Source organism: Erpetoichthys calabaricus, chromosome 11 (assembly GCF_900747795.2).
Source record: "Erpetoichthys calabaricus chromosome 11, fErpCal1.3, whole genome shotgun sequence".
Classification (NCBI taxonomy): domain Eukaryota; kingdom Metazoa; phylum Chordata; class Cladistia; order Polypteriformes; family Polypteridae; genus Erpetoichthys; species Erpetoichthys calabaricus.
The window spans coordinates 160,923,750-160,944,823 of record NC_041404.2 but is presented as its reverse complement, the minus strand read 5'-3'; the positions used below and the strand labels follow the sequence as shown (position 1 = coordinate 160,944,823).

The 21,074-nt window shown below is 40.5% G+C and overlaps 1 protein-coding gene across 1 annotated transcript in view; it reads left to right on the top strand.

Annotated features, from left to right (window-relative positions):
- Positions 1-21,074, top strand: part of hs3st4 (heparan sulfate (glucosamine) 3-O-sulfotransferase 4) — a 331,220-nt gene that overhangs the window by 146,487 nt on the left and 163,659 nt on the right. The window lies entirely within an intron of this gene.

The window sequence follows — 21,074 nt, the reverse complement described above, 5'->3', positions numbered from 1 at the left end:
CTTACCACTTCTGGTTGTGGTGCTTTTGGCTAACTTAACATTTGCTATCCTAGCCGACTGTTTTGATTTGGCCCTTGAAAGATTCTCGCTACTTAAAAATGAATATAAAAATCTGTTCTGTGAACACTGGCACAAGCTCAATTAACGCCAGAAAACCCAAATTAAAAGGTGCAAGACTGTGATTTGATACTGACACCCTTGCCATGTCTTTGAAAAGATGCTGGCATAGCCCGAAAATCAACTGTTAAAACGACGCATAGCACCAGCAATCTGCAATTGAAATCACAAACTAAAAACTAAACCCTGCCAAAGCTGAAATGGTTACTGTCACTTTCTGTACAACTTTTTCAAATCTAACTTTTAACACTGTGAAGTAAGTGAGACATTTTTGTTATTTTCTCTGCAGAACATCCTGTCTCTGTAATTTCTAAAAATACATATTTTTTTTTTTTTAAATATGCCTTTAATGTCCTGCAGCCCCATTCGGGAAAAGGTGGATAAAAAAGAAGTTTCAATGGCTGGTGCTAAGACTAAGAAGTACGAACTGTGAGGAGAAATTGAAGCGGTTGAACCTTTTGGAGATTAAGGAGGTGACACGAGTGAAATGTTTAACATTATGAAAGGATTTAGTACAGTGGATTCCAATTGATATTTTAAAATTAATCCTGCCAAAGGAACATGGGGACATGGTTGGAAATATGTTATAGGCAGATTTTGTACAAATGTTCAAAAGCTATAGATGCATGGAATAAATTACCAAGTGTGGTGGAGAGCAGGACATTAAGGACCTTCAAATGTCAACTTGAGGTTATTTTGGGCAATTTAGTGAATAGGATATATGTGCTCATTGGTCGAGATAGCCTGTTCTCATCACAGTGATCTAATGATGATCTGAACATCCATCTCTCTATCCTCTGAACCTGTTTTTAATGTGAAATGAGAATCTATTCTGGCAGCACTGGGCACAAGTTAGGAACAAAGTTCTAATGGAATGCCAATCTGTCTCAGCAATCTTAACACATAATGGGTAATGTGGTGTCACCAATCAGCCTATCAAGTACTCCTTGGGGATTTGGAGAAAAAGAGTCTAGCAGGACAAAACAAAAACACAGACATGAAAAGAAGGTGCAAGTTGTGAGGCGGCTGTCCTATCCACAATGCCACCAGGCATAAAGCCATGGCATTGTTAAAATAGTGCTATACTTTCAAAGACCTTGTTACAGTTATAGAATGCATTATCTTCTGCCATACAGGATATTCCTCCACTCTAATATGGATCATTCCGGGAGCTTTTGTTGATATCAGACCCTTTACACCTGTCTGCCTCTTTCAGCTTTACTAAATCTGTGTAAGGGGGATTCTGCTTTTATTATCCATATGCTTAGAAAGAGATAAATTGCAAGTGTCAGCATTCTAAAGGGCTTGACAGCATGAGACACTTTCATATTTCAAGATTTTTCACTTCTCAGCGTACCATCTTTCAGTTTGCCCGTGGATCCTACTGTATATCTATATTACTGCTTGTTAGGACTAGACAGAAACACATCCTGGCTGGGATGCCAAATCCATTGCATTGCACATTCACTTGTAAGTGACCAGTTTAAACTTGGAGGTGTATGTGGTATAGGAGCAAATCACAGAACCCAGAGGAACATCTCACAATTACAGCAAGAACATCAACTGCAGTTTGAACCGGGAATTCTTGAGCTTTGAAACACTGCACCACTATGGCACCCCATCAACTTTGTAACATAACACAATATTCACAAACCCACTTAATCAAATTCAAAGCCACATCAGCATTAAGTTCAAGGCAGGAATCATCCCTGAACGGTGGGCCAGTCCATTGCAGGTCCCATTCCTGCACAAACTCACTCTTACATGGGTCCAGTTGTGGAAAGCATACCCCCCGGACACAGACAGACAGACACCAGAATGTCCAAAACACTTCTTTATTTCTCCAAAGCACCACAATGCCTTCATCCATCAACTCTCTTCCTTTCTCTCTTTCTCTTTTCTCTTTCTCAATGACCTCGTCTCCTTCCTCCCAACTCTGGCTCGAATGAAGGGAGGCGGCCCCTTTTATCTCCACCCGGATGTGCTCCAGGTGTGCACCGGCAATCTCCCACGGACACACCCCAGTGTGGCAGAAGTACCGGCTGTCTCCCCGGAAGCACTCCTGGTGTGGTGGAAGTGCTGGGGTCCAGGGTCCTCCAGGCATGGGGACGTCCCTGGCGGTGACCACAGGCCCCTACAGGGTTGAGCTTCCAAGCCCTGTACCCGTGGCCCTCAATACAACCAGGGCGGTCGCCCCCTCGTGGTCTGGAGGAGGCATGATCCCTCCTCCTGTATTCCTGGGTGTCCCGGCCGGGTGTGAACCCCAGCCGGGTGCCACACAGTTTAGAATGTGAAAACTCCAGACTGACAGCCATTGTTGAAGCAGGCTGACACGTTCACCTCTAGCCCCAATGAAGGCACTTGGAGACTCAGAACAGACAGCAGAATTTAAGCTTTATTGTATGGCGCGCATACAGACTCCCTTTAGATGGAACAATGAGCTCCCAGCAATGGGCACCTTTTACTTTTATTACAATTCTTATCATTTCAGCCATTATTCTTCCTCATCTGACTTCTAGCATTCCATTGCTCTAGTTCTGCCCCCACCAATAATTCTTAGTTAAGGGGGTGTCAAACCCCTCTCTGCCCATTATTTCTGTTTGGCAAGACCTATCCTTACTCCCTTTTAACTGCCGCTTGCCACCTTTATTTACAGCCAAAGAGTTCACACTCCCTAGTTCTCTAAGCGAGGGACCCATTCTTCGGCTGTGTAGTACGTTTGACCTTTGACTTATGAAAAACTGGTGTTTTCTGGCTCATACAAAATAATGAAGAATATGTAGGCATATGTCTTTGTACTCCTAACTCTTACATCTTAATGCTTAGTATAAAACAATGCTTACTTTCTTATGTGCTTATAATACTTTTCTAGTACGTGTAAATTACCAATTTTAAGAACACAATTTTCTATACTATCAGCAGTAAAACTCGAGCCCAGGATGTACCACTGTATCAATCAGCCCAATATTCTGAAACCCACCTAAATCAGTTCAGTGTAACTAGAGTAGAGCAGAGTCCATCTTGTTAGCATTGAACCAAGGAAGGAGATCTTTGAATGGGATACCAGCACACTGCAGAGTCTACACACTTACACTGGGACAGTTTAAAAGTTCTAAGCAGCCTTACATACATGTGCATAAAAGCATAAGAACATTAGAAATTTGACAAATGAGAGGAGACCGATCAGTCCATCAGGCTCATTTGTTTAGCTTATAGCTAAGATGTCCCAATATCTCAACTTATGAAAGGTTTTCAAGGTTTCTGCCTCAACTACATGTCTTGGTAGTTTGTTTCAGATTCCCACAACTCTTTGCCTAAGGAAGTGTTTCCTGGCTTCAGTCCTAAATGCAGTTCCTAATGTCTTCGGAATCCTTGAGGAAAACTGGAGTACCAAACTAAAACTCCCTCAGACACAGATTGAACATAGAAACTCCTCACGAGTAACAACTGAGGGCGGGAGTTGAGGACAGTGGATCCATGAGACAACAGTACTAACCATTACATCACTGCATCGGTTAATCTTTGTATTATGTAGTGCCATTCACAATATTCACAATCACAAGACACTTTCTAGAGTAGATCAAATTACAAATGAGTAAATGGTAATGTGTCCAATAAAACATTGAAATAATACATAAATGTAAAATCACCATACACTACAAGTAGCTTTAAAGAGGGTAAGGCCTCAGACTAAATGAAAACCTGACCAGGACTTCACTGTTCAGCCTCAGAAACAGGCCTCACCTCAGTCAGCCAGACCCCAAACTCATGAGGCAGGCTTTCAGGCCTGCATAGGTTCAAAATGGGGTGCTGGCTTTAAAAGTTACCATTAAATATCTCAAAAAACATCTGCATGAATGTGGTGTGAAAAGAAAACTGTAACAACAATAAAATGTTAGCGGACCACCCTGTCAGTGCAATTGACCAAGGTTTTTAAAGGAAAGGAACATTCAAAATAAATCACAAAGGAAAGAACCATAGGTCTGGAAGAACTTGTGTACTGGTGAGAATTAGCAAAATAAGGCCAACTTCACTAGATATCCAGTCTCTGTGGAAACAGGGTCCAAAAGGAATGCAGACTTCTGGTTGTCTTTGGATTAGAACAGATGGGGTCTCCAGCGACCCAACGGAAGTGACATCATGGTTGATTGGTATTATCTTCCTTGAATCCAAGGGAAAAGAGGCAAAAATCTGTTACAGACTGTGTTACACCCATAACCTTCCTTGTCATTGTCAGCTGATCAGAGCCGGTGGCACACTTCATGTGTGACAATGAAAACAGAAGAATTTCTTTGATGTAGCCCAGCAAAACACAGTAGAGTCCGTTATGTTGTAGTATACCTGGAAGTACTGTTCTAGAAAACAAAATTAGGAAGGTGGGTCTCCTCCTCGGTTTAGATGTAACCATTAATGGAGGATCAGGACCTGAAATCTTCCTAAGAACATACATAAGAACATAAATGTGACAAATGAGTGGAGACCATTCAGTCCATCGGGCTTGCTTGCTTAGCTAATAGCTAAGCTGTCCCAATATCTCATCCAGATACTTCTTAAAGTTTGTCAATTTCTCTGCTTCAACGCCATGTGTTGGTAGTTTGTTCCAGATTTCCACAACTTTTTGTGTAAAGAAGTCCTGCCTAGCTTCAGTCCGAAATGCAATTTCCCTTAATTTCCACTGGTGTCCTTGAGTACATGATGTGAAATGATTCACACAACACAGACAAAGATTTGGGGGCAGTCACCAATATACTTGAAATAGGCTGTCAAAGATGATGGTTTGGTTCAACAAATGAAATGGCATTGACAGACGTCAATCCACAACAGAACAGTTCAAACAAAGAAACAAGTCGGGCAGGGGAAAGAATGTTATTCTAGCAGGAACTGGAAGTGATGTCATTGGGCCCAGAATCAGGAAAGTGATGTCATGAAAAACCAGAAGTGGCGTCATTAGGCCCTAGGGAAAACAGAAGTGATGTCATTTCCCGTGGTTGGTCTGGAGATGAAAAAGAGGAAGGATCAGTGCACTCCACCACCCCCTGGTCTGGCATGGAATTATTCCTTTTTGAGCCCTTCAGTTGCCTCCCGTGCACATGTGTGTGAAAATGATTTACCCTTAATTTGACAGAATTCAGCTGGATCTACTTCTTTGATGCATTTTAAGATTTTGAAGACCTCAATTAGGTTTTCTCTATTCAAGGCTTAACAGGTTTAATTCCCTGAGTCTGTCAGAGGACATGACCTTAAGTCCTGAGATGTTCTTCATTGCTCTTGGTTACTCTTCCTTGCTCTGCCTTTCTTGTAACATGGTGACAAGAACTGCCCACGCTACTCCACATGTGGTCTAATAAGAGTGTTAAGTGCATTACTTCAAAAGAGCTCTGAGTCTGCACCACACCTACTGTATGGGTTCTGCTACATTTACACCTACTTGTACTGTTTCTGTGCTCTTCTTCAATATTTCATTCATGATCCTCTATGAAGGAGTGTCACCATGGCATCATAGGTTCAGAATCCTGGCTTTGAATGCCATGCCCGCTTGTTGTCTGTATGCATTATTCCTGTTCTTTCTGTATCTTCATGTGTTTTCCTCATATATCCCATAGATGTGCACATATTGTTACTCAGTGTAGGCATGAGGGGCTTCTGTGGTGGACTGGCATCCCATCCTGGGTTTGGATTCTGTATTGTGCTCACTTTAGTCCCCACAACATTCAATTGAATGAAATGACTACAAGAATGTTGTTATAATAATATACTTAAGAAGAAGATAAGTGACAAGGAATCGCCTCCAGCTGTCGTAACAAGAGCGCCTGTGTTTAATCCAGAGAGCTGCCATCAATCTTCAGTCAAAGTGCTCCGCAGCCTTACCCAGAGGTACTGTGAGAGTCCATGAAGTGCACAAGAAGTCTGTTATTGTACTCTGGGCTCTGAAACCACATCACTCCCGCGGCTTCTCTCTTTTATTTTATTTGGTTTTTATTTTTTTTTTGTTGAGTTAAATCATTGCACCTTGTCTCATTCCCCACATTGACACTTTCAACTGATAACCAAGCTCTGACAGGTTTGGAAAACAGGCCATATAAACCTTATTACAATCGTGATGGATGAACGAGTTGCCCCATTTGCCAACAGTATCAATCACCTGGCACTGGTAGAGTTTATTTATTTATTTATTATTTTTTTTCACATCTTCTTCTCAAGTGCATTGTAAAAATGTTCCTTAGGGCAGAGTTCAACATAATTTTTCTCCATGTAACAATTTTATAAATGTCCAGTTTTCTTTTCTTTTCCTTCTTTTTTTTAATTAAAGGAAAGTCAGGCTGAATAATTCATTTTTGACATAAAATAGCCAAAAGTGCTGGAAAATCAAAACAATGAACAGATGAAGAAATAATAAAATTGCATTACGATGATTGTTTCAATAAATAAACTCATTTGTAACGGCGAACATGACAGCCAGTTGGTGTAGACTCAAAATTTGTAAATGATGTAGATATAGGCAGTAGACACTATACACTAGTAAACTCTTGGCCCAAGAAAAACAAAAGTTGCCTTCACTACGGGGAATGTTAACACTGGCATGAATTTGTTTAGCAGACACTTTTATCCAAAGTGACTTACAAAAGAAGTCAACATAATCGAGTAAAGGTCCGTCTGGGGGACTGTTTGGGAACAAGTGTGACAGGACAAAGGGTACAAAATGGATCATCACAAGTGGTGAGCTCCACACAAAATCCAAGTGAGTTACAATTCCTAGGGTGCTAATATCAGTCAGTCACCAAACAAGAGACTCTTCAAATGCTTCTAATATACATCGGAGCAGTCAGAATTCCAAATGGAGATGGTCCATCAACTTCGAGCTACACACGAGAGCCAAGAGTCTGGACTGAGATTTCATACCATGTAGAGGTAGCATCACCAGATACCGTTCAGTGGTTGAGAAGGAGCACAGGGCCTTACAGATGTCTCCATATATATATTTCTTGTTTCTTGATTCCTGCAGATGAAGTTGAGGATATGCATACCCCAAGCCCCATAGACTTCCCCCTCTGCTGACTTCTCTTTAAGATAAAGATCAGCAAGACTGTTATCATATTTGGCCTAGTGGGCAATGTACTACCAGAACAATCACAACACACATTTGGCGATGCAGCATACTGTCCACACAGGACAAGTAATCAGTCCAGTGTTTTTTTTTTTTCTTTGAATCAATTTGTCCTGCAGTCAGACCAGACAAACAGTTGAGTGAAAATCAAACGAAAGAATGGAGTCAAAAGCAAGTAAAGGTCAAAAAGAGAGACGTCAAACACAAATTACAAGGAAAAGTGAGAGTCAAGGAGCAGAGTGTATTTCAAGTACAAGCATTCTAAAAAAAGGGGGACATTTTACTGCTTATTAACTGAATATTATTTTTAAAAGAACTGAATCTAGTGTTCCCTGCTGGACACTTTTGCAATACATCAGCTGCCCATTTCATTCTTCCTCTTGTTTCGGCTTCTCCCGTTAGAGGTTGCCACAGCGTCTCCATCTATCCTTGTCTTTAACATCTACCACACCAACTGCCTTCATGTTCTCCCTCACCACATCCATAAATCTCCTCTTTGTCCTTCCTCTTTTCCTCTTGTCCGGTGGTTCCATCCTCAACATTCTTTTTGTGATGTATCCCTCATCTCTCTGCACATGACCAAACCATCTCAATCTAGCCCCTCTCACTTGAACACCAAACTGCTGTGGCTGTGTTGTCCCACTGATACACTCATTCCTAATCCTGTCTACCCTCGTTGCTCCAAACAAAAACCTGTAGCCTCTTCACCAATTCCAACTCTGCCTCCTGTCTTTTCATCAGTGCCAGAGTCAAGGAGCAGAGTGTATTTCAAGTACCAGCATTCCAAAAAATAAAAAGAAGAAGAAGAAGAATAGCAAGTCGTTACGTTTGTCCAATCTTAGATACATTATGATTTCTCAGGTGACCTTTATGTGGCTGCGCTAGATGATGAATGACAGCCGTCGCATACGTCAGGAAACATCATGGAAATGGAAGACACAAATTTCCCCAAATGGCAGCGGACACAGCCAAAATAAAATGGCATGAAATACACTTCAGCTTTCCACAAGAAAGCCTTTGATGAGGTGCCACATAAAAAGGCAGTGATCAGACTAAAAGAAGTGGGAATTTAGGGTGCAGTCTGTAGGTCAAACACAGGAACAAAAGGGTTATAGTGAGAATATCAGTCACTAAGTTGGTTAGGTTTGCAGATGATACCAAACTAGGTGGAAGGGCAAATAATGGAGAATCGGCTAAATTGTTAGAGAGGGACCTGGAGAGACCACAGGATTGGGCAGATTTGTGACCAATGAAATTTAATGTAAGTAAATGTTTGGTATTACAAGTAGGAAGTAGAAATGTTAGATTTGAATACACACAGTGGGAGATCTGAGCCTGGAAAGTACAGTAGTGGACAAAAGTTTTGGCAGTGACACAAATGTTGTGTTTTGCAAAATTTGCGACTTCAGTTTTTGTGGTGGCAATTCACATTGTTTTTATATTATTGTGCCGAGTGATCAGATGCATATCAATTCATTACATTGAGCTTTATTAGCATAAAATGTTAACTTTATCACAAAAAACCCATTTTCAGTTATTTTGGCCCTGGCACAAAATGATCAGCTAAAAGTGTCCAGCAAGCACCAGGACCATCTCCTCCTGAGGAATTGTGTTGCCACCAGTGCAGAGCTCACTCATTGTTGGCAGCAGGTGGGTATAAGTGCATCTGAACACACAGTGAGGTGAAGACTTTTGGACAACAGCTTTATGTCAAGAAGGGCAGCAAAGAAGCCACTGCTTTTCAAGAAAAACATCAAGGACAGACTGAAATGCTGCAGGAAGTACAAGGACTGGACAACAGAAGGCCGGTGCAAAGTTATTTTTTCAGATGAATCCTCCTTCCGATTGTTTGGGACATCTATAAAATTAATTGTCCAGAGAAGGAAAAGGCGAACGCTAGCATAAGTCCCGTGTCATGCCAACAGTGAAGAATCCTGACACAATCAATGTGTGGGATTGCTTCTCACTCAAGGCAGTTCTGCCTAAGAACACTGCCATAAATAAAGAATGGTATCAAAATGTCACCCAAGAGCAACTTCTCCCAACAATCCAGGTGCAATTTGGTGATGATCTGTGTGTTTTCCAGCATGATGGAGCACCATGTCATGTGATAACAAAGTGGCTTGGAGATCATAACATTGAAAATTTGGACCCGCGGCCAGGAAACTCCCCAGAGCTTAATATCATTGAGAACCTGTGGTCAGTTCTCAAAAGGTGGGTGGACATGCAAAAGCCCAAACATTGTGATCAACTCCAAGCGCTAAAAAGGCAAGAATGGATCAGCATCAGTCAGGATTTGGCCCAGAAGCTGATATCCAGCATGCCATAGCGAATTGCAGAAATAATGAAGAAGAAGGGTCAACACTTTAAATATGGACTCTTTACATAAATTTGATGTATTTGCTAATAAAACCATTTGAAACTTATGAAATGTGTATAATTGTTTTTCAATATATCATAGAAATATGTAAAACAAAATCTGAAAATGCTGAAGCTGCAAAGTTTGCAAAACATAACGTTTACGTCACTCCGAAAACTTTTGGCCACTGCTGTACACTTTATGAGTAGGACCAAGGAGCCATAATGGCTTCATCACTCTCTATACCCTAAAGTGTAGAGAAGTGATCAAGAAAGCTAATAGGATGTTGGGTTTTATATCATGATGTATGAAGTACAAGTTAATGGACGTTATGCTCAAGTTATACAACGCAGTAGTGCGGCCTCACCTAGAGTGCTGCAAGCAGTTGTGGTCTTCATACTACAAAACAGACACAGCAGTGCCAGAGAAAGTCCAAAGAGGAGCAACTAGACAGACTCCAGAACTGAGATGTGTGAGCTCTGAGGAGAGACTGGAGGACTTGAACCTATTTCATTTTAAAAAAACAGTGAATAAGAGGGGACATGATTGACATTTTTAAAACTGTGAAAGGAATTAGTACAGTGCATCCCAGTTGTTACTTTAAAATAAATTCTTCACCAAAAATCCAGGGCCATAGTTTGAAACTTGATAGGCAGATTTTGTACAAATGTTCAAAAGTTATTATTCAGTCAAAATATCATAGACCCATGGAATAAATGACCAAATAGTGTCGTGGAGAGCAGATCTTTACCGACTTTCAAACCTTGAGCTGATATTATTTCGGGGATAGACAAGTATGTGGGGCTTTGTGGTCTGTTCTCAACACATTTTTTTCTATCGTTCCAGTGTTTTAATCCTAAGACTCCTCTGACAAAACTAATGACAAGAATCAATTCTCTGGGTATCAAAACCCCAGGAATGACACTAAGATCATTTTTTTAAGTCCAGAGGGAACTCGTAAAAATTTTAATAAAACCGCCAATCATAACAGTCTTCATTTAAATACTAAATGGCGGGCAGGCGTACGCAGAATGAATGCAGGAAAACGCTTCCGCACCTTCCTGGAGTCAATGGCACAAATTCAACTGGAAGCAAAATGCCATTTTTTATGATGTGAGTTTCTTTGCAAATTTAATTTTGTGCAAATCATTTTGCTCATCATTTACTTTACATTTCCTTCACTGCCCTCAATCCTGTGCTCTCCATAGGGCATTCATTCCAGTGTAAGTACGACTTTTAAAAAGAAATTGTATATATATATATATATATATATATATATATATATATATATATATATATATATATATATATATATATATATATATATATATATATATATATATATATAATTTTTCCTAATGGGTTGGGGAGGGGACATGTTACTGCTTATTAACTGAATATTATTTTTAAAAGAACTGAATCAAGTGTTCCCAGCTGGATACTTTTTCAATACATCAGTTGCCCATTTCATTCTTCCTCTTGTTTCGGGTGCTCCCATTAGGGATCACCACAGCGTCTCCATCTATCCCTGTCTTTTACATTATTTTCTGACACACCGACTGCCTTCATGTCCTCCCTCACCACATCCATAACCCTTCTCTTTGGCCTTCCTTTTTTCCTCTTGTCCAGTGGTTCCATCTCGAACATTCTTTTCCTGATGTACAACTCATCTCTGCTCAGCCCATGACCAAACCATCTCAATCTAGCCCTTCTCACTTGGACACCAAACTGTTGTCCCACTAATATACTCATTCCTATTCCTGTCGACCGTCGTTACTCCAAGCAAAAATCATAGCATCTTCAACTCTACCACTTCCAGCATTGCCTCCTCTCTTTTCATCAGTGCCACTATCTCCAAACCCTACAACATATGTCTCACTACGTACTGTTTTATAGACCTTCCCTTTCACTCTTGCAGACACTCCTATCTCACTCTTCCCCACCCAGTCCACCCTGCCTGCATTCTCTTCATCTCTCTGCCGCACTCTCCATTGTTTTGGACTGTGAACCCAAGTTTTCATAAAACTTTACCTCCTCTGCTGTTTGTAGTCGCACCCTTCCACAAACCTTCCACCTCATTCACACATAAGTACTCCATCTTACTCCTACTGACTTTCATTTCCCTTCTCTCCAATGCGTACCTCCTCCTCTCTAGGTTCACCTCAACCTGCTGTCTAATCTCACTACAGATCACAATGTCATCCTCGAACATCATAGTCCACGGAGAGTCCTGTCTGACCTCATCTGTCAATCTGTCCTTCACCATTGTAAACAGGAATGGGCTCAGAGATGATCTTTGATGTAATCCCATTCACAACTTGATCCAGGCTGTCATTCATAATGCACACCTCACCGCAGTCACACATACACATACACATACTTCTCTGCTAATCCTGACTGACTCACACAGTACCATAACTCCTCTCTTGACACCCTGTCATACGCTTTCTCTAAGACCACAAATATGCAATGCAATTCCTTCTGACCTTCCCTGTACTCCTCCATCAACACTCTTAAAGCATACATCGCATCTGTAGTACTCTTTCCTGGCATGGAAACATATTGCTACTCACAGATCATCAATTCAACTCTCAGCCTAGCATCCATTACTCTTTCCCATATCTTGATGGTGTGGCTTATACCCCTGTAGTTACTGCAGCTCTGCACATCTCCCTTATTCATAAAATCAGTACTAATATACTTCTTCTCCACTCCCCAGGCATCTTCTTGCTTTTCAAGATTTTGTTGATTGGCAGATCTTTTTTAGAAGCTCCCTGCTTGAAGTCAACACATTTTGTCAATTGTAAATACTTATTTTCCACCTTGTAAGTTTTGTCGTACAGTATGGTGGCCCTGAAATGCACTGAAATATAGAGCCCTCTGCTGGTGGGAGGGTGTAAGGCTTTATTCATGCACCTGAATCCCCCATGGAAATACATAAAAACAGAAGCCGCACAGCAAGTCCTTTTCTCTATAAGTTAATTTCCCTTAGTCACAAAATCCCGTTTAAACTTCCTTCTTCCTTTTTTCTCTTAGAATGACTGATTTTCTCATAGGCTCCATTTTTCTTTTGTCTAGCAACCCACCTCCAGTTTGGAAAGAATCATGATCAGACAAAATGGTCCTAACATTACACATGCCAGTTCATGAGAGTATTGAGAAAGACATTTCTGCAGTGAAGCAGTCAGCCAGAACATGTTCTCTATGGCTTTGTGCAGCCAATGCTTGTCTTGAGAAGCTCAGTTTGCTTAATTTTTCTTTTACTGGGGGGAGAATAAACAAAACAAGACAAACAAAGAGCCTCTGGTAATTCCTAAAGTTGTATAGCTGCTGCTGAAATAGTATTTATTTTTAATAGAGCATGTATCGTTTGATCATCCTTCCTGGGTCTGTGCTTTAGCATCCAACATTCCAAGAGAAATCAGCACATGTAATTGGTCTCCACTTGCCGCAGGCTCTGCTGTAACTAGCGTTCACCTTACGCTTACAGGCCTCACTGATAGCCTCCCAGAGCCTACGCGCAAATTGAAAATGGGCCTGCAGCCAGAGCTCGGCTGAGAGAATGGGCCGAGCAATGCAAGGGCAAGATGGGGATGGGGGTGTTGGTGACTATGCCAACCTGCAATTTTAATGCTTTCAAAATATGTTGCTAGAAATCTCCATGAGACATCAGGCCTTTGTGAACAAGAGCCTCTAGGATAGGCCATAATGCATGAGGATGATGCAGATTTGTGAGCCAGCCTATCTATCTATCTATCTATCTATCTATCTATCTATCTATCTATCTATCTATCTATCTATCTATCTATCTATCTATCTATCTATCTATCTATCTATCTATCTATCTATCTATCTATCTATCTATCTATCTATCTATCTATCTATCTATCTATCTATCTATCTATCTATCTATCTATCTATCATAAAGTGCATTGCATCTATCTATCTATCTATCTATCTATCTATCTATCTATCTATCTATCTATCTATCTATCTATCTATCTATCTATCTATCTATCTATCTATCTATCTATCTATCTATCTATCTATCTATCTATCTATCTATCTTATGTAGCAGGGGCATCTATCTATCATAAAGTGCATTGCATCTATCTATCTATCTATCTATCTATCTATCTATCTATCTATCTATCTATCTATCTATCTATCTATCTATCTATCTATCTATCTATCTATCTATCTATCTATCTATCTATCTATCTATCTATCTATCTTATGTAGCAGGGGCATCTTAGAAATGTTCCATATTGCTTGTTTTGTAAAATATAGCAAAATGATGACAGTAATAACTCTAATAATATAATAAATCCTAAGTAATCCTAAATCATAATTAATCTACAGTATTTTGGAGTCTCTTTGATATCCATCCTCCTATGGCTCTATTACACTAGAAGTTCAGTGAAGACAGATTCACTTCTGTATTTATAATTATACAGTGATAAATAATTTGGTTAGTGAGATAAACAGAGAAACCTGTTTGTAATGTGTTAAAAAATACATAACCCAAGTAACATGAGGGCCTGCGATAAGAAATGTGCTGTACACTTAATAAATGCACTAATTCTCCCTTAAGACTTCATTGCAGGAAGTAGGAATTAACTAACGTCTAATGAGTTGCACACTTGAAAACACCGCAGTTTCACTTTTGAACTCAGCTTTTGTGTGTGTGTGCTGAGTGTTGGGGATGTGACATTGACTTCATGACATTATAGTGTTGCTTTTTTTTGTCAAACGTTTGCCACCTCAGTTGTCGCTTCCATTTTGTCTTGTGGCGAGACTGAACCAGTCGTGACACATCACACTCTGGATGATTCGACCACCTGCTGTAAATCCCTAGATTCCTGTTTATAGGCTATTTTGTCCATTTCTTGCTCCTCATTACTCTGTTCAATTTGAGATTGGTGCCACTCAAATCAGGACAGAATGAAGAGTTGAATTTCTGCCCAGCCTTTCCATACCAGCCTTGATGAGGGTCTAATTTTTCAAAGCTAAATACTATGTAGCATCTTAACAATAATGATATAGATGCTGCTGCTCCAGAGTGTCTCTCTGGCATTACTGGTAGTCCAGTATCATATTAATATTGCATCACAGCTACACAGAACAAAGACTTTGGTTTTTGCAACGCACTCATACAGAAATGCAGAATAGCTTTTAATGCTGATTGTGCCATTCATTTTCTAAAACTGCTAATCTCAATCATGTTTACAAAAGGCAGGAACACTTTAGGTATTCGAAATCACAACCATGCACATGCACACCTAATGAGTTCATTTAGAAAGGTAAAGTCGCTCAAAGCTTGGACAGCTTACCTTCATTCATGGAATGGCAGGTGAAGAACCTGCCAACTCCACAAGAAAGACAACGAGGCCTTCACCCTCTGTGATGTGGTATCTCAAGCCACATGCAAAAATGGCCAGAGACGACTTGATTACCTGAGATGGCCCAGTCCTAGGCATGGGTGGAACTGGATGCAGGGTTGGCATGCCAGATCACTTCATGCCACACCCGCACACAGATCCAGTCTCATTCAATCAAGGTCTATCAGATGCACTCTTTTGGCAAACCAGAACACTGGTGGGTGACATGGAAAGAACATGAAAGCTCCTCACAGGCATAAGTACAGAGATATGTAAACGGCTTCAGTAAAATTGACCGCAATTTTTTTAAGATGAAAATGAAAGCTGGCCTAACCCTGTGCTACCCTGCCTAGCTGTGCATTTGCCATGTTTTAAGTAGCCAACTGTGTAAGAGACAGATTGGGCTATAATGCTTATTATGATGGTGTTTTTATTATAATTGCTGCTGCTGTAGTTATTCCATTAAAACTCACAGTCTGGCATTGCTGCCTACAAACACAGCAGTAATGGGCAAAACGCTCATTTGCTTGTACAGATTGTTAGAGCATAATATATTGCTCAAAATCTTATCTCTCATTTTCATTATTTCACCGCAGTATTCTAGTTTTTCATGTGAACCTATGGAAGACAAGCCAGCGCTTGATTTGTCTTTAAAGAGTCCAGTAAATTCTTCTCTAAACTAACTAAAATTGTCAATAGTGAATTTGAAGTAAGGCCCGTTTGGCTGTCACTGAGAAGGGTTGAATTGCTTGATATTTAACAAATGTTGATGTGAGAAGTTATTGGCTTCATTACTATATGGCGAGTCTGCTATATCAATACTTGTACAGCTTAACTTCTAGTGTCATTACTTAATTTTGTTAAAATGGATATGGCTACCATACAGTGCCAACCTCTGGTGCACCAAACTGTACTGCACAAGGTCTAAAATTACAGTGCCTATAAAACGTATTCACCCACATAGAGATTCAAGATTCAAGAGTTTTCGTCACACACACAGTTACAAGGGGGTATCCAAAAATAACTGGAATTGAAAATAAGAAATAGTTTTAATAATTTTTACTTACTGAAACTTTAGACTCCTTCAAAGTACTCTCCATGTGAATGAATGCACTTGTCCCAATGGTTTTCCCACTGGTGGAAAGATTTTTGGAACCGCTGAAGTGAAACATTATTCAATGCCTACGGCGATTTTTCTCTGACTTCCTCCAAGGTACAAAAATGCTTTCCTTTGAGTTCTATTTTCATATGCAGGAACAAGAAAAAGTCGCACGGAGCAAAGATTAGGCGAGTAGGGAATTCAGGATTCAGTCAATTCAGAAATCTCTTCAATAGTCCAGCAACGATCTCCGTAAATTGTATTGTGAACTTTATCAAGATTTTCATCATTCCTGATTGTGGAAGGTTGGCCAGATCTTGGTTGGTCTTCAAGTGACATCTCCCCTCATTTGAAGTGCGAAAACCACTTGTAGGCCTGTGTTTTACTTAAAGCTTCCTCTTTAAAAGCAGTTTCAAGTATCACTACAGTTTTAGCTGCTGTTTTCCCTAAGAGAAAAGAAAATTGAACGCAGACTCGCTCTTCTTTATGATCACCCCTCACAAAAATTGCAGAACGCGTTTAATAAGCACCAAGAAAAAGCCAACACAAAATGGCGTACGAACAATACAGAGCAACAGCACTTGGCAGACTGACACAGAGTACTGGAAGTATGCTACACCTTGTCGCAAAATTTACAACTAAGTCGAGATTGCACGCCAGGTACAGATTCTGGTTATTTTTGAGTACCCCCTCGTATACAGGTACAACATGTAGTGAAATGTTAGAGGTTTTCAAGTTTTATTGTTCCACAGCATTGAATCACAGAGGATTGAATTGGCTTTTTTGACACTAATCAATAGAAAAGATTCTTTAATGTCAAAGTGAGAACTGCACTGAAAAAAATGAAATCTGAGCAAGTGGAAAAGTATTTATATCATGATCTTAAATCTTATTTTCCTTATTGTAAGAATTATTGACTTGGTCAAAAAATTTGTATTTATCAAATCAAATCAAATCAAATAGCGTTTTATTGTCAATTCACTATATGTGCAGAACATACAGGAGAATTAAAATACTGTTTCTCACTCATCTTTGTAATACAATAAAATATTTTAAAAAAAAGTATAAAAGTATAACATATAGAACTTGTAAAGTAGACCTGTGTACAATGTGCAATAGTCAGTAGTGCAAAAAGCAAATTACAGTAAAAAATGAGAAGGTGCATTATAGAGTAGCTTAGGAGATGTACAAAAAGACAGACATTTAGCAGCAGATGTAATATGGAGTCTTTATATAATACCAGCTGAGGTAGGGTACTTGGTAGATAGTGACTCTTGTTAGGGTCCAGGGGCAGGGGGCAAGTGAGGAATGTAGTGGACAGAGTTTAGCATCCTGACAGCTTGGTGGATGAAGCTGTTAGACAGTCTTGTGGAGCGGGCCCGGAGGCTCCGGTACCTTTTCCCTGAGGGGAGGAGCCTAAAAAGGGAGTCTAAGGGGTGGGAGGAGTCATCAGAAATGCTGATGGGTGTGACGGGTGTGGAAAATGTCTTTAAGGGAGCACCAATGATCTTACTGGTCGCATCCACTATGCGTTGCAGGGACTTCTTACAGGAGGCAGTGCATCCTCCATACCACACAGAGATGCAGCTGGTGAGGATGATTTATGATTATTTAGCTTACTTTAAGAAATGTTGTCAAGTAAATTTTGCTTACCCCATTGTCAGTTTTTTTTACTAAATAAAAGCAAAACAACTCCTATTTAATGTTTGGATTATCTATCTTATTTTTCTCCAAAGGAACTGTGTTTTTTTACAGAAAGTGAATAAATAAATAAATGTTGCCACAAGACAGAATGGAAAGCGACATCTGAGGTGGCAAACGTTTGACAACAAAAAAGCAACATTATAATGTCATGAAGTCAATGTCACATCCCCAACACTCAGCATACACACACAAAAGCTGAGTTCAAAAATGAAACTGCGGTGTTTTCAAGTGTGCAACTCATTAGACGTTAGTTAATTCCTACTTCCTGCAATGAAGTCTTAAGGGAGAATTAGTGCATTTATTAAGTGCACAGCATATTTCTTATCGCAGGCCCTCATGTTACTTGGGTTATGTATTTTTTAACACATTACAAACAGGTTTCTCTGTTTATCATACTAACCAAAATATTTATCACTGTATAATTATAAATAAGAAAGTGAATCTGTCTTCACTGAACTTCTAGTTTAATGGAGCCATAGGTAGATGCATATCAAAGACACTGCAAAACAGATCCTAAATTGTCCTTGGTGTGTGGCTGTGTGTGCCTTGTGGTGGGCTGGCGCCCTGCCCGGGGTTTGTTTCCTGCCTTGCACCCTGTGTTGGCTGGGATTGATTCCAGCAGACCCCCGTAACCCTGTAGTTAGGATTTAGAGGGTTGGATAATGGATGGATGGATCTCATTGAAGGTAGCCCTTTATAATTGGATTTATTTGAATTTCACATGACATGGGTGGGGTGTCTCATTTATTTTTTTGCACTAGGACCCATCAGATTCTATCATGGACACCGGGGGGCACTCCAGCTCCCCAAACAGACAAACAGATGTGGACACAAGTTCAGCACCGCACACAGGTTTTTATTCAGGAAAACTCTTCCAATCATTTCCTACCTGCAGTGCACATTACCAAAGCACAGTAAGCACACAGCACTGCCCTTCTCTTCTTCTTTCTTTGTCTCTCTCTCTCTCTCTCTCTCCACTCCTCCTGGTAAGCATCGTCCTCTCCCTCCTGACTCGGGCTCCTGATCATTTATGTTAGGTAGGTAGAATGCCTAGAGGGGGCTGGGTGGTCTCGTGGCCTGGAACCCATGCAGATTTTATTTTTTTTCTCCAGCTTTTTTAATTTTTTTCTGTCTTCCCAGGGAATCGGACCTTACTTTTATTCTATGTTAATTAGTGTTCTCTTATGATAATTCTTATTTTGTCTTTTTTTCTCTTTCTTCATTTTGTAAAGCACTCTGAGCTGCATTATTTGATAGATAGATAGATAGATAGATAGATAGATAGATAGATAGATAGATAGATAGATAGATAGATAGATAGATAGATAGATAGATAGATAGATAGATAGATAGATAGATAGATAGATAGATAGATAGATAGATAGATAGATAGATAGATAGATAGACTCACAAATACATACCAAAATGAATAAAAAGCACGAAAACATCTGACTTGGCTAAAGATAAGAGACTAATCTCAGTGAGGCATTAGGCTGGCATGTTGCTCTTAAGGTTTCTTGACACACTTCTGCTGAATAACTGAAAGTCCTCCATTCTAGTGTGTCAGAGAGAGGATGTGCAGTATTGTCCATGATAATGCGTGTGCCTGCCTTTAGCTCGCTTCCTTTCTTCTTAAAGCTCGTAATGGTGGAGTAAGGTTGGATGGCTGGATTTCTCCATGAGCACAGGATGGCTATTTCAGCTAAGCCCTCTAATGTAGGTTCAACCTTAACCCTTGGGAATCACAGCGCTAACTTTTGTGAACATAATACCTTTTGTTTTTCCTTGTCAGCAATTCCAGTGCTATGCTTAATTATGAGGTGGATGGCATGAAAGATCAATGTAAAATACCAACACAAAAAGGAAACGACCATTAAGAGTGTGTGACTTTGAGTGGACATTAAGGTTCTGTCAGAATGAGGCTCACTTAACTCAGTTGGCCTTTTGCTGGCCTTTCCTTTCTGTTATTCCTCTCAGATGCTGGTTGTGACTCTTATTTATATATAACACCTTTCTATAGTGAGCGCTTTACAGTTTCTGACACTGCAGTGGTGTCACTCGGCGCGTCCACTATGGGCATTGTACCAGCCTTCTTGATGTTTAATGTGCGATGTTTTAGCCAGGCTGCTGAGGCCCAATAGGCATTTGCAGCAATTCATCCAGTGTTGTCTGGCCCCATCGGAGCAGACACTACATGATCAGCCATGCTCTACCAGGCGGCAACTACTTGTGGCGTCTCCGTCTGCCTCCATCTGTTTTCCAGCCACGTCTATTCCAGGCGCATACCTTTGAACAGATTTTAATATGCCTTCTCCTCCCCTTGTGTCCCTGATACTCCGCACCTCCCTTTGCCTGCAAGGAACACTAAGAATGTCTTCTCCTCTCTGCTGAGCTGACGTTTATCAAGTGCTTACCTCCTGCTGTGCGTACTGAATCTTAATAATCATACAGTACAGGCTGCAGCATTCTTCTTCTTTTTTTATCCATTAACAATCAGAGTGAATACGATAATCTTGTTTGTTATTCCAGACACCACGGGGGGTAGTGACAGTTATTACCAAGTATTACGGTGGAAGTAGTCATTTTATAATTTTGTCAGCAGTGTGCATCTTTCATGTGGCGATGGGGGATTTTCGTGGCGAGTTGTACCGATTAATTCACCCAGCCGATGACACCGTGTGTCTTGTTGCATTCTGTGCTGCTCAATATGGCGCATTGAGATGATGCAAAGGAAAGGATCCACCATTTGCATCATTCTGGGAGTGGACTAAAGTCTGGAAAAGTGAAGGAAGCCAACAGAGGACAACTGTCTTACTCCCAACACTTGGCAGAAACCTTCTGGAAGTGCTAACGATGAAGCAGCAGGTGGCATGTGAAACATTTGGGATCGCCTTATGGTGGTGGTAGGCCCTATGGTAAAAATATTAATAATGATAAAATAACAATAAACTCTATTTATACAGCACATTTCAGTCAGGATACGTATAGTGCTTCACTATTACGGAAAATCACAGCAAGAAATAAAATAGGTCAGGTCAAGTCAGGTTGGGTAGCATGTACTGGTACAATGCATTCCTGCACCCACCACATGACGAAACAGCTTGGGATCCTGTTTGGCAACATGCAGTCCAGTCCAACCCTCTGGAAATAACCACATACCTGCCACAGCCAGGTGTTACATGGGCATCCCCTTGGCCTGGTCCAGCCACTCGGGTCCTCAACAATGAGCCGGATCACCCTCTGGGAATCTCACCACATGGCCGTAGTGACGTAACTGACGCTCCCTCACAGGTAATGTGCCTCATTCCA